Source organism: Scyliorhinus torazame, chromosome 4, assembly GCF_047496885.1.
Source record: "Scyliorhinus torazame isolate Kashiwa2021f chromosome 4, sScyTor2.1, whole genome shotgun sequence".
Lineage (NCBI taxonomy): Eukaryota > Metazoa > Chordata > Chondrichthyes > Carcharhiniformes > Scyliorhinidae > Scyliorhinus > Scyliorhinus torazame.
In genome coordinates this window covers 226,593,044-226,606,557 of record NC_092710.1, presented here as the reverse complement: position 1 = coordinate 226,606,557, position 13,514 = coordinate 226,593,044, and the positions used below count along the sequence as shown (strand labels likewise).

General features: G+C 49.0%; 1 long non-coding RNA gene across 1 annotated transcript in view; it reads right to left on the bottom strand.

The window, feature by feature from the left end:
* Positions 1-1,714: 1,714 nt before the first annotated feature.
* The window catches only part of LOC140410794 (uncharacterized), a 61,349-nt gene continuing 49,549 nt past the window's right edge, over positions 1,715-13,514 (bottom strand). Inside the window, exons 2-3 of the long non-coding RNA XR_011940745.1 lie at positions 4,060-4,204; positions 1,715-2,384 (exon numbers count right to left, since the gene is read on the bottom strand). This is a non-coding gene — a long non-coding RNA (uncharacterized lncRNA). The remainder of the gene's footprint in view (positions 2,385-4,059; positions 4,205-13,514) is intronic.

Here is a 13,514-nt window from a genome sequence, read left to right as displayed (position 1 = left end):
TTTCCAAGTCAATTGCAGAGAGACTTATTTGGGCCCTGCAGGTAACCTGCAGCTGTGCACTTGATATGAACATGACTGTTCGGGCTTGACAGGAAAAAAAACTGGAAGTTACATTCTGCTCCAGACAGGCTGCTTAACAAACTCCTTCTGGAGCTGAAAGGGCTGTTAATTGGCAATTGGCACTTTTCCTGCTCCCTCCCCTCACTAGCCCTTTGCAAATTTGAAACTGATCCAGAGGCATCAGGATCCCAAGACAACCTTTGGGACTATAGATTTCAAATCCCACCCATATTGGGTCCCAACCCCTTGGACTTCTGAAATTTGCATCTTGTGTGTCTTCCTCACAACTTGCTTTCCCGCCAATGTATCATTCGCAAATTTGGCCACAATACATTAGGTCCTTTCATCCAAGCCAATGATATAAATTGTATGTATTTGAAGCCCCAGCACTGATTCCTGTGGCATTCCTCGAGTTTGCCAACCTGAAAATGACCCATTTATTCTGACCCTCTGTTTCCTGTTAATTAGCCAATCCTCCATCTCTGCTAATTAGCCCCAACGCCATGATCTCTTGTGCAGCAATGTTTTATGTAGCATTGGTAGCACAGTGGTTAGCACTGTTGCTTCACAGTGCCGAGGTCCCAGGTTTGATCCCGGATCTGGGTCACTGTCCGTGTGGAGTTTGCGCATTCTCCCCGTGTTTGCATGGGTTTCGCCCCCACAACCAAAACATGTGCAGGCTAGGTGGATTGCCCCTAAACTGGAAAAAATGAATTGGGTACTCTAAATTTATATATTTTTAAAATTATTGTTGCTATCTGCATCTATTGGTTCCCTTTTATTTATCCTATATCCTAAAAAACCTCCAGTAATTTTAACCTAAACAATTCCCCTTTTTTAAAACCATGGTGATGCTCCTTGACTAGATTATAATTTTCCACATGTCCTGCTACTATTAATAATGGATGACAGCATTTTCCCAATCGCAGATGTTAGGCTGGCTGGCTTGGAGTTTCCTGTTTTCTGTTTCTCTCCTTTCTTGAAATGGGATGTTACATTTACGGTTTTCTAATCCGCTGGGATTTTACCAGAACGGAGGAAAATTTGGAAGATTCCACTTGCTACTTAATAATAATAATAATAATGATCTTTATTAGTGTCACAAGTAGGCTTACATTAACACTGCAATGAAGTTACTGTGAAAATCCTCTAGTCGCCACACTCCGCCACCTGTTCAGGTACACTGAGGGAGAATTCCAGAATGTCCAGTTTTGTGAGACTTGCGAGAGGAAACCGGAGCACCCGAAGGAAACCTACGCAGACACGGGGAGTACGAGCTGACTCCGCACAGCCAGTGACCCGAGCGGGAATCAAACCTGAGACTGGTGCTGTGAAGCAATAGTGTTAACCACTATGCTACCATGCCACCCCCATATGCATTCACTTATTTTAAGATACTAGGATACAGACCAAGAGGTCCAGCCTTTTGACACATTCGTTTGCCAAGTACTTTTTCTCCAGTGATAATGATTATTTTAAATTCTTCCCCTTCCTTCGACCCTGATATTTCTATGAGGATGCTTTAAGTATGAAGACAAATACAAAGGCTGGAATTGTAAACGGCCTAGAAGAGTGGGGAAGGTGGTGGGATGGGTGGGTGGGGGAGAGTTTGGGTGATCGTGTGAAAAAAGAAGTCAGTCACTCTCACACAAAGACCGATGTCATGACATTGCTTCTAATTTTATGAATGGCGAAGAAGATGCTACAGTGGAACATCAATCCAGGGTGTTTAGAAAGCAAATAATTAAATTTGAACAAAATTGATAGGAGTTTTACACTGGATTTTGTAATTCCTGCATGGAATGCTGGGTATTTCCAGATAACAGCAGAAGGCCTGTGAAAGTGCCATTTGCAATGGATGGGGGCACATTTGAGTTCTGTCAACAGTATACAGAGGGCATTTGAACAAACATTCTACAAGGAACACAGAGGTTACTCCTCAGTGAGCCACAAATCAAAGTTTTTGAGGGAGGTGTTGTGCAAAAGGACTGCCTGACATATGTTACATTCTTCATCTCAATATATTAATAGGGCAATGATTGATATAAAAATAACGTGGCTTCTCTACTTGAAAGTAAGAAGCCTTTTTTCTGGTAGGGGATCCTTTCTTTGGCAGGATCTTGCGAACCCAACGAGATTTAATTTTGCAAGGCTCGCACCCGACGCTGCCCCAAGTGGTTACCATCGGCGGGGCTGGCGGATCCCATCAGCAAAAAGGGCCAGAAAATTCAGCCCTATATATGTAAGGGCTGATGTTAGGAGCACCTGCTACTGGTGAGAAGTAGAAGTACAACCACTTGTCAAATACTGAGATGTACATAGATCTGTAAATGAACAAGAAACATTTTTACAAATAACATCTGTTTGTAATAGACAAACCCCCAAGAATCCCAGGATAAAACAGCATAAAAAATGGAGTTAACTGGGAGACGACAAACAGTACATCTGACTTCCACTTCTACTGCTTGTACAATGACTACATCACTAATACATCGCATCCTGTCAAGGTGGTAGTGATTGACATCAATTTAAAATATGCATCCTGAAAGGTACATTTCACAACAACATGGGATTGATCCTTTCAGTTTGACCGGACCTCATGAAGAGGAAGCGTGGTGCAGAAGGAGGCAGGATCAGGCATCAGCGGGGGTTCAGCAGTAGAACAAGAACATTGAACATACAGTGCAGAAGGAGGCCATTCGGCCCATCGAGTCTGCGCCGACCCACTTAAGCCCTCACATCCACCCTATTCCCGTAACCCCAATAACCCCTACTACCCTTTTTTGGTCACTAAGGGCAATTTATCATGGCCAATCCACCTAAACTGCACGTCTTTGGACTGTGGGAGGAAATCAGAGCACCCGGAGGAAACCCACGCACACACGGGGAGAACGTGCAGACTCCGCACAGACAGTGACCCAGCGGGGAATCAAACCTGGGACCCTGGCACTGTGAAGCCACAGTGCTATCCACTTGTGCTACCATGCTGCCCAGTAACCACAGTGACAGCAAGACGAGCAGCTTCCAGATTGGCATATTGGGAGAATGGTGCAGAGGGACATTCCAACAGCCTCACAAGCAAAGAAGGGGAACTTCCCAGTGGATTGTCCACTATACCCCTCAATTATCTTCACATGTCTGAGCAGCAGCGTCAGCGCAGACTGAAGCTCACCAGGGAGGTTGTCATTGATTGCTGCACCATGCTGCAGGACAAGCTGAGGCCAAAGACCTTGGTGGACATCCAATGCCAGTGGCACTGATGATCTCCATCGCTCTTAACTTCTACATATCCAGATCTTTCCAGGGATCCACCGGATACATATATGGGATCTCGCAGGCTGCATATTTGCATCAAAGATATTGAAAGATATGTTCAATAGGATTGGCTTCTGTGTGTAATTTCGAATGGACCTGAATAGTCAGAGAAGTCAGGGCTATCTTTGGATTCCCCCAAGTGCAGAGTCTTGGAGCCAGCACAGATTTGGCTGTCAAAGCTCCCAAGGTCAAGATAGAGGCCTTCAACATGAAGGGCTTCTATTCCACCAACGTAAAACTGGTTTGCAATTCTCAACAATAGATCCTTCAGGCGTGTGCATATTGCCCACGAAGCAGCAACGATGTTTTGACATTTTGACCATCTCAGTGCCACAGCTTTTCTTCCTCTCCACTCTCCTTTAGTAACGTGTTGTTGAGTCAAGGGCTAACCATTGAAGATCTGTTTACTCAGCTGTGTTATGCACAGTCTAGCAATTGAATAATGAGGACATCATTGATCGTCACTCCTCTTTCGGCAAGAAGGATATGGAGGATGCTGAACAAGTGGCACAGGATGAAGAATGCCTTGCACCAGAGACAAAGGCAAATGAGAAGATGAGCAAGGGAGCCAGGTTTGATTCCCCGCTGGGTCACTGTCTGTGCGGAGTCTGCACTTTTTCCCCGTGTCATGCTAGTTTCTTGTCACCCTGATGTACTTTCAGTATCTCTGTAATAAAGACTCACCTGAATATGAAGGTATAGTCTCCTTCTTCATTCCATATTCCAGAACCCAGGTTCACAGCATACACTGGCAAAGCTGAGGAGCTGACCAGATGTGGCCTTCTCTAACACTAGCAGCCCATTGACAGAGCAAGGCTGGAGATGACATCTAAACAGGCAGCAAGAAACGCTTGGGTGACTAAAGTAAGTGTAACATTTATAGATTGACACTGCAGTATAAAGCTTTAACATGTACAAAGTCTAAACACCCATGAACCCCAGGTTTGTCAAGGTGCTTTTAGTGCATTTACTAGTGGGGCAATGAGGTACGATCCCTGTGCTTGCAGCTGTGGTGGTGACAGGCTGCTGATTGAGTGGCCCAGTAGTTTGGGATGACCTTTGGGACTGTTCTCTGTCTGCCTGAGGCGTGGAGGATCCCAGCATGATGTAGGGAACCTACATGGGTGCAGGAGCTTCCTCTGTCATCATGGCTACTAGAGGCACTGAGCTTACTGGCAGAGAGGCTGAGGAGCTTCTGTCTGTATCAGGATTAATCCTGAGAGCTGTCCACAGATGATAACTGCTCTTGAACCCTTTCACCTCTTCAGCAGAAATCTAGGCCCAAGGATCCGGCCAAGATCCTATTGCCACCATAGAGAGAGACCACCCTCCCTTGCAAGGCACACCTATATGTCATTGCCAACTAGAGAAGGATGAGGACCTGGAGGAGATTCCAGTACCTCATCACCGTCTTGCCTTGCCGCTGTTCCACAAAGTAATAATCTTTATTATTGTCACAAGTAGGCTTACATTAACACTGTAATGAAGTTACTGTGAAAATCCCCCAGTCGCCACACTCCGGTGCCTGTACGGGTGCCCAGAGGGAGAATTCAGAATGTCCAATTCACCTAACAATTCACCCTGGTGCTGTGAAGCAACAGTGCTAACCACTGTGCCACCGTGCCGCCCATTGATGGCACAGAGGTCCACGTACATCTCCAGTATCCACCAACTGGTCTGTTGGATCTAGCTATTATGAGGGTTTCCAACCTCTTGATGGAGGAAGCCATGAACTCACATGTCTAAGATATTTGAAAAACATATGGCTTGTATGAACTCCTCCATTATCCATGCATGGCTGTGCATCGCCTCCAGCAGCACTGCTAGATTTTCCCTCCCCCCCTGCTGCAGCTTCAGTTCTGATGACTCAAGAGGCCCATCTTCAGCTAGGCTCAGCATGAGCCTGTCCTGCCACAGTCCTCTCTGACTGTCTTGGCCTCGGCTATCACAGCCTCTGTCATCTCTTTGGACATCTGCAATGTGCTCACTGGGTTGTGTCCATGAATCTAATCGTGAGTGCATGCCCACTGATGTAGGCGGGCACACTCTTGCACTCATTCTCTTCGATGGACATTTTTTGTCCCATCATCAGCTATTGCTTGGTCGCCCTGCCACCCAGCAAGTTCCAGGGTCGGTCTTCTGTGCCAGGGTCAGAACAGCAGAGTCTGGGATGCCTGCCAGCAGTCTTGTTCTGTTTTTTATTGTGGTACGCCTTTTTCTCCTGCACTCTGAAGGAAGGTGATTGTTCGAGTCATTCACACAGCATTTTAAAAATATATTCTCTTGCTTCATATTGAAGCATTTTTAATGGTGGAGAATGGTCCAATCCTAATAATAATGTGTCAGACAAACATGATGGAAACCTTGCTGAAAAGAGACATGTTGTAGGAGGTGTTCATCTTGCATACATCAGAAAACAATCACAACAATTTATACTGCAGGAGAATTGGAAGAATTAGATCGAGGAGACAACAGGAAAGCTATTTTTATTCTGGATTTTTGACTCTTGAGCATGATTATATGAATAAGCTGGAAGTATTATTGATAGAGATTGCTTGACAGTGCAGAGCAAAGGTGAGGAATCAAGCTGGGTCACACAGAAATGAATGGGTCATGCTTGTTTCAGTGGATAAATAGTACTCATCTGTCAATGTTATTTTGAAATAAGAAATGCATATTTGAAGACCAGAGCAATTGGAAATGGTCTGAGTGCACAGTGCAAGTAAAACCTCAGTATCACACCTGGACTCAATTATTTAATACCTTCAACAGAGACAAGAAAAAAATATTCTATTATTGCCATCCCTTGGATTGATGGACTCATTTTGGCCTAGCAATATGCCTATGTAGCAACACACATGCATGATAAGGGATTCCAATCAACTTGCTGGGGACCACTGCTTGCCTGACCACATATATGGAAAATAATAAATGAGAACAGTACATTATTGTATTGTAAATGAATTTCACAAGAACAGATAATTGTTCTTTTCAACTCTGACTTTAGTCCAGTCATAATACCACAGTGTTACAGTTCAGACCTTTGGTCTAACTCTCTTTTCAATCCAGTTCTTCAGTCTCCCTTCTGTATGCATTTTGAGGCTAAATTCCAAAGTTGCGATGCAGTAGCAATTCACAAAAGCCTCACTGTGAACCCGCTGTGTATCTGGGATTCAGAGTCACAAAGTCATTTGCAAACACCACACACAAGCTCACTCACTGCTCATGTTGTATCATTGTGTGTTCCATTAAAAATGGCATGAGATAACTGGCATTCCTGTTTGAACCGCTGATTTCTGCAGAAATATTCTTCCCTGTTTATGCAAAACTGAATTATTGGTAGTAAGCTTCACAGGTATTAAAATCTATTCCTTATTTTCACTGTTAGTATAATAACTCATTAAACAACTAAATCCAGCTGTTATTGGTTCACTAATTATCTGCCATAAACCTAACAGCTTAGAATTTCAGAACCCCAAGGAGGAGGAGGTGATTGGGCCCGTGGCGGTGACTACCACAGGGGAGGCGCTGGAACACCTTCAGCACCCCTGAATCCTCCCCACTTGTCCTTGCTGCATCCGATGGGCAGTGGGCAGAACAGGGTGGCGCCATGCCACCTGTGTCACCCGGAAGATATCCGGGCCTATCCAGGTCCGGTTGCTCCGGAGGACGGCTGCCAAAGGGGACCCAGGTCACATGACAGGAATCGCAGCAGGCCACCTCCACTCCTCATGTACTGCCTGGGGGACCTCCTGGATGGTGCATTACGGCCTATAAGGCCAGAAAGGTGGACACCAGTCAAGTTGGCACGGGTGCCACGCATGGGTTAGCGATAGGGGCTAGGGCATAATACCTGAACATAGCACAATAAATACTTGTTCAACAATGTTCCAAACTACTCGGCCTGAGGGGTGTGTGGGATGGGCTGAGCTGGGAGCAGAGGTTGTGCCGGAGGCAGGGTGGAGGCTGTGGGAGGTGGCCACGGGCCAGATACCCAGGGTGGTCCCTGCACACCGCCCCGTTACTCGGCTCTGCTCCCTCCACTATCACTCCCAACAACTGCCCACACCACACCCTACCCGGATGGCCAGCATGCATGCAGGGATCACCCAGGTGGATGGTGGACTGTGCTACCGAGGGCTGGTGTAAGACTGCTTCCAACGATTTGAGCACCAAGGCTCATTGCGGAGTGGGTCATCATCATCTTCCATCCCATGGACCAGACCCGCTGATACTGTGAACCCAGGGCTCCCCCTGTAGTGTGGCAGGTAGGAAACACGGAGGGGTGCAGGTCCCAGGGGGTTGGGGTGGTGGGGGAGGAGGGGTGCAGGGAATGTGCGCAGAGGAGGTGTTTGGACGGGAGTGGGGGGTGGTGGGGACGGGATGGGATGGTTGAACCAGCGGTGTCCAGGTCTCCCAGTCGATGAACCTGGTGGCGATCAGAGGGTCCCGTGCGCGGCAGCCCAGCTGCACATGTTGTTCAGCCTCCAGTGTCTGCCCGGGTCCCATGACCTACCCATCCTGGCCCTCCACCGCATCCTCCTCATTGGACAAGACGTATCGTTTATCCTCCTTCTCCAGCATGTCGTCCCACCATTGCACAATGTTGAGGCGGATGCAGAAGGCTACCACAATGTGGAAGGCCCTCCTAGCGCTATGCTGGGGAGCCCCTTCAGGGCGTTACAGGCACCTGAACCGCATCTTCAGGACGCCAAAGCCCGCTTGATCATGTCCCTGGGTGCAGCATTGGTGCCTTTGTAGTGGGACTCTGTATTAGTCTGAGGCCTCCGTATAGGCGGCATCAGCAACAACCGCAGCAGATAACCACTGTTGCCAGGAGCTAACCTTCCAGCCGGGGACGGGCCTTGAATGTGTCCGATGAAGTAATTGTGCACACTACCTGGATATCAGGCACAGACGTGCATGATGAGCAGCTGGTGGTCACACACCAGCTGCAAGTTCACCGAGTGGAACCCTTTTCAGTTTGTGAAGGGCGGATCCTTATGCGGCGGGGCTCGTAGGGGGACTTATGTCTCATCGATCACCCCTGGACCTCAGGCATCCAAATAATAGTGGCGAATCCCACTGCCGGGCAACCTGGTGCGCTCAGTTTTATGTATTGCGTTGCCCGGGCATACAGGGCCTCCATAAAGGCACGGTTGTGCCTGTGCACGGAGGTCTGTGAGATCCCAGACAGGTCCCCACTCAGCGCCTGGAAGGACCCTGTCACGTAGAAGTTCAGGGTGACCTTCACCTTGACAGCCATCAGGGGCACGTCTCCTCCTCTATATCACCGCAGTTCTGGGTGCGGCATGATGCAGCAGAGATGCCTCACGGACCCCATGCTCAGCCAGAGTCTTTGACGACACGCTCGAATGACAGGTGCTGCCGGTACACACAAGTCCTGATGTGGAGCCGCCTTCCCACCTCCTCCTTGCCCTGTAGGATGGCCGGCTCTCTGTCCTCACTGGCTAGACCCCACTCCTCTGGGGCAGGCTCCTGTTCTGCAGGGTCCTCCCCAAGCAGTTCCTGCTCATGCAGTCTCTTGGCATCCGCCAGGGTTGCAGTGGCTAGGCAAATGCCAACCCTTTCTGTGGTGGCCTTGTCCTTCACTGCAGCCCCTGACCCCACATGTCTCCCTCCCCTCCCATCCTACTCCCACCCTGGCCAGTGCCCTGGACACTTCGTCCTCCACACTGCCCCGTCAGTGATTGGCACCAGGGGTCCTATGACCCCGCCATCCAATAATAATAATCACTTATTGTCACAAGTTGTCTTCAATTAAGTTACTGTGAAAAGCCCCCAGTCGTCACATTGCAGCGCCTGTTCGGGGAGGCCGGTATGGGAATTGAACCCGTGCTGCTGGTCTTGTTCTGCATTACAAGCCAGCTGTTTAGCCCACTGTGCTAAACCAGCCCCTACTGGCACGGGTACAGTGGTTGGTCTTACCTATGCCAGAGGACTGCTCTGTGGCCCCTGTCCTGCGCTCTCCCGTGGGATCTACTGTGGCATCTCCCTTGGGTGGGCCGGGTGGCACCTGGTTATTTGGGGGGGGGGGGGGGCAGAATCCTTGGGGGATGGCTTTTGGGGAGGGCACCTAAACGGCCGGTGGCACTCTGTGCAACAAGGAGGTCATCCCAGCATCCACCCTCCCCACCCCATGGCTGCACCTTTGGGTGAACTGCATAAAATAAAACATTAGTGTTTTATTAATAAATCAGTAATAAAATTGCAGGTGTATAAAATGCTGGACTCCAGCAGAAACAGTCTCTGAATTAAATTTATGTCATAATCACTGTAATGAAGGTAAGATTTAATATTAATTTCAATTCTACCATGCAGAGAGATGTTCCTAATTATGGCCCATGGCATAATAGCATCCCTTCAGTATCTATGGTAATCTTAACCACAGTATCTGGTACATCGACACACAAATAGCAAAATTTACAGCATTAATGCTTTTTGGCCATTATGGACCTGATCTTCTCACTTACAAATAGTCAGAGACTGGAAACTTTCCCCCAAGATGTGCTGCGGGGGCCCTGGAAGACCTAAAGCAATGGCTCTGTGGGAATTTCCCGGGATGTTTGAACTTATGATGCACAATTCCTCAGTATCTCAGGATATTCTGAAAAAGTTTCCAATAAATCTGAGTTAGGATCGAAGACAAAAGACAGTCCCGACTTACTTACCTGAATAGATACCTTGGAAATGTAAGATTTCCCACCCAAAGCCAATGGGCCTTTGACTGGCCTGTCAAATTTTCCATCCTGTCTGCAATTGGAAAATCCTGACCCTCGTCTAAATACTGTGCAATGACACAACTGACCCCCCCCCCACCCAAATCTCCACTTGACAGCTCCCAATCCACTATCAACACCCTTGACTCTCCTCCCCCAACCTGATTTGACCTAAGTTCACCCCCCAATTCTCCTCCGACCCCCTGACTTGATCTAACCCAAGCTCACCAACTTATTTAGTTTCCACCCTACCCATTCCTCCACACTACTTATCCACTTACCTTGCCCATACCATCCCCTTACCCACTTAAATCATCCATCTAACATACTTAACCCCTCACCCACCCTACCCCTTACCCACTCACCTTTCCAACCTATCCCCAACTCACATAGCTCACCACTCTACCCAGCTGCCCTTACCCACCATACCCCCTTACCTAAATTATCCTCTTACCACTGAGCTTACTTACTCTACTCTTTTACCTACCTACCCTCTTACCTGCTTACCTCATCCACCTTACCCATTATCCACTTAGCATACCCACCCGACTCCCTCACCGCCTTACCTTGCCCACCCTATGTCCTTACCCACTTAACTTAGCTGTGTAATTTTTCAGAGCAGCTTTGAGACAGTTAAACGCTTTATTTACCAGAATATGTGATTTGATGGCATGGCCTGTCATGCCCTGATGATCCAACTCCATAAAGAAGCAACTCCATATTTATTTTTTAAAAGTATATTTATTCAGATTTTACATTTTGATAAACAATGCAACAAAACCATAAGAATGATAAATCACAGCAAGCAAAAAAAAAGGCTCAGCATAAATGAATACAGAGGGGAATACAGGAGAACAGCAGTATAACCAGCTCAATACAATCATTAGACATAACCTGGTGCCTCTCCATGCCCAAGCAGAGAACAAGGGAGAACCAGGATAAGGCCATGAAAACCTGGTAAAATGGTGCACACCTTCCCATACAGCGATTGTTCGCAATTGCCATGAGAGTTTTGGCAGATATTGTTACAACAGGATGCCGTTTGGGATCATATCGGCATCAGAAGTGTTCCACAGGATCATGGAACAAATGATGGAAGGCATTGAAGGTGTTCGCGTCTATGTCGACGACATAATCATTTGGTCCAACACCCCGCAGGAGCATATCAGTCGCCTTCAGTGCGTGTTCAAACGCATATGGGAGCAGGGCCTACGCCTCAATAGAGCCAAATGCTCCTTCGGCCAGATGGAACTCAAGTTCCATGGGGACCACATCTCCCAGTTGGGTGTGCGGCCGGATGCAGACAAGGTGGCTGCCATCACAGCCATGAAAAAGCCAGAGGACAAGAAGGCGGTCCTCCGATTTCTCGGCATGGTCAACTTCCGAGGGAAGTTCATCCCTAACCTCGCCTCTCATACCACAGCTCTCAGGAACCTGGTCAGGAAGACGACAGACTTCCAATGGCTTCCTGCCCACGAGCGCGAAGGAACAGAACTTAAAACCAAACTTACCACGGCTCCGGTATTGGCCTTTTTTGATCCAGCGAAAGAGACAAAAATTTCGACCAAAGCCAGCCAATCTGCCATTGGGGTAGTGCTCCTGCAACACGATGAGGCCTCATCATGGGCCCCCGTTGCATATGCGTCACGCGCCATGACCCCCACGGAACAGCGCTACGCGCAGATAGAAAAGGAGTGCCTGGGCCTTTTGACCGGTGTCGTCAAGTTTCATGATTATGTGTATGGCTTCCCCAATTCACCGTCGAGACCGACCATCGCCCGCTGGTCAATATAATACAAAAAGACTTGAACAACATGACGCCTCGCCTCCAGCGCATTCTGCTCAAACTCCGGCGATATGACTTCCAGCTGGTATACAGCCCGGGCAAAGACCTTATCATAGCCGATGCTCTGTCCAGGGCAGTCAACACCCCGTGTGACCCAGCGGGATTCGTCTGCCAGGTTGACGCCCATGTGGCCTTCGTGGTCTCCAATCTACCAGCCACGGATGAACGCTCATCCAAGTTCACCGCGAGACTGCGGCTGACCCCCTGCTACAGCGTGTCATGCGCCACCTAACAGACGGGTGGCTCAAGGGCCAATACCCGCAGTTCTACATCAGAGATGATCTGGCGGTAGTCAATGGTGTCCTCCTGAAGCTGGACCGTATTGTTATCCCGCACAGCATGCGCCAGCTTGTCTTGGAACAGCTACACGAGGGCCATCTTGACATGGAGAAGTGCCGCCGATGGGCCCGAGAGGCTGTGCACTGGCCCGGCATCAATGACGACATCGCCAACACAGTGCTCAACTGCCCCACCTGTCAGCGGTTCCAGCCGGCCCAACCACGTGAGACCCTATAGCCCCATGAATTGGTCATTTCCCCTTGGTCCAAGGTTGGCATCGACCTGTTCCATACGCTGGGCAGGGACTATGTTCAGATTGTAGACTATTTTTCAAACTACCCGGAGGTGGTAAGTTTGCACGACATCACATCATCTGCAGTCATCCGTGCCTGTAAGGACACCTTTGCTCGTCACGGCATCCCACTCACTGTGATGTCGGTAAATGGCCCCTGCTTCGCAAGCCAGGAATGGTCCAACTTTGCCAGGAGGTACAACTTTGTGCATGTGACATCCAGTCCCCTACACCCCCAATCCAATGGCAAAGCGGAGAAGGGTGTCCACATAGTCAAACGGCTCCTCTGCAAGGCTGCCGATGCGGGATCCGACTTCTACCTCGCCTTGCTGGCCTATCGCTCGGCCCCACTGTCCACTGGCCTGTCGACAGCTCAGCTGCTCATGGGTCGAACCCTGAGGTCGACGGTGCCGTCCATTCACGTCCCAGACCTCGACCACGTTCCGGTCCTTCAACAAATGCAACTGTCCCGTGCACAGCACAAGGCGGCTCATGACTCCCGTGCAGCTGATCTCCCTGCTCTGGCTCCAGATGACAACGTCCGCATCCATCTTCCAGATGGTGGCTGGTCTGCAACTGCTGTGGTTCTTCAGCAGGTGGCTCCCTGCTCGTTCCTGGTTCGTCTACCGGATGGTTCCATTCTGCGCCATAATCGACGTGCCCTTCGTCTCGTTCCGCCATCGCTACGTGATCCTCTGCCAGTGCCACGCCCTCCTGTTGTCCCTGACCTAGACTATGCGGAGATTCCAGTTACTCTGCATCCTCCTCACTCTGACGCAGTCCAGCCCGCTCCTCAGCCAGTGCCTCCTGACCCACCCTTGAGGCGGTCAACCAGAATTCGTCGCCCACCTCAGAGATTTAATTTGTGAACTTTGTGCACTCATGGACTCTCTAGTCTGCTCTGTTCTTCCGTTTAATTGTTCAAGTTGAACATATAGGGCGTCATTCTCCGCCGGCGGGAGTCTCCGTTCTGCCAGCGCTC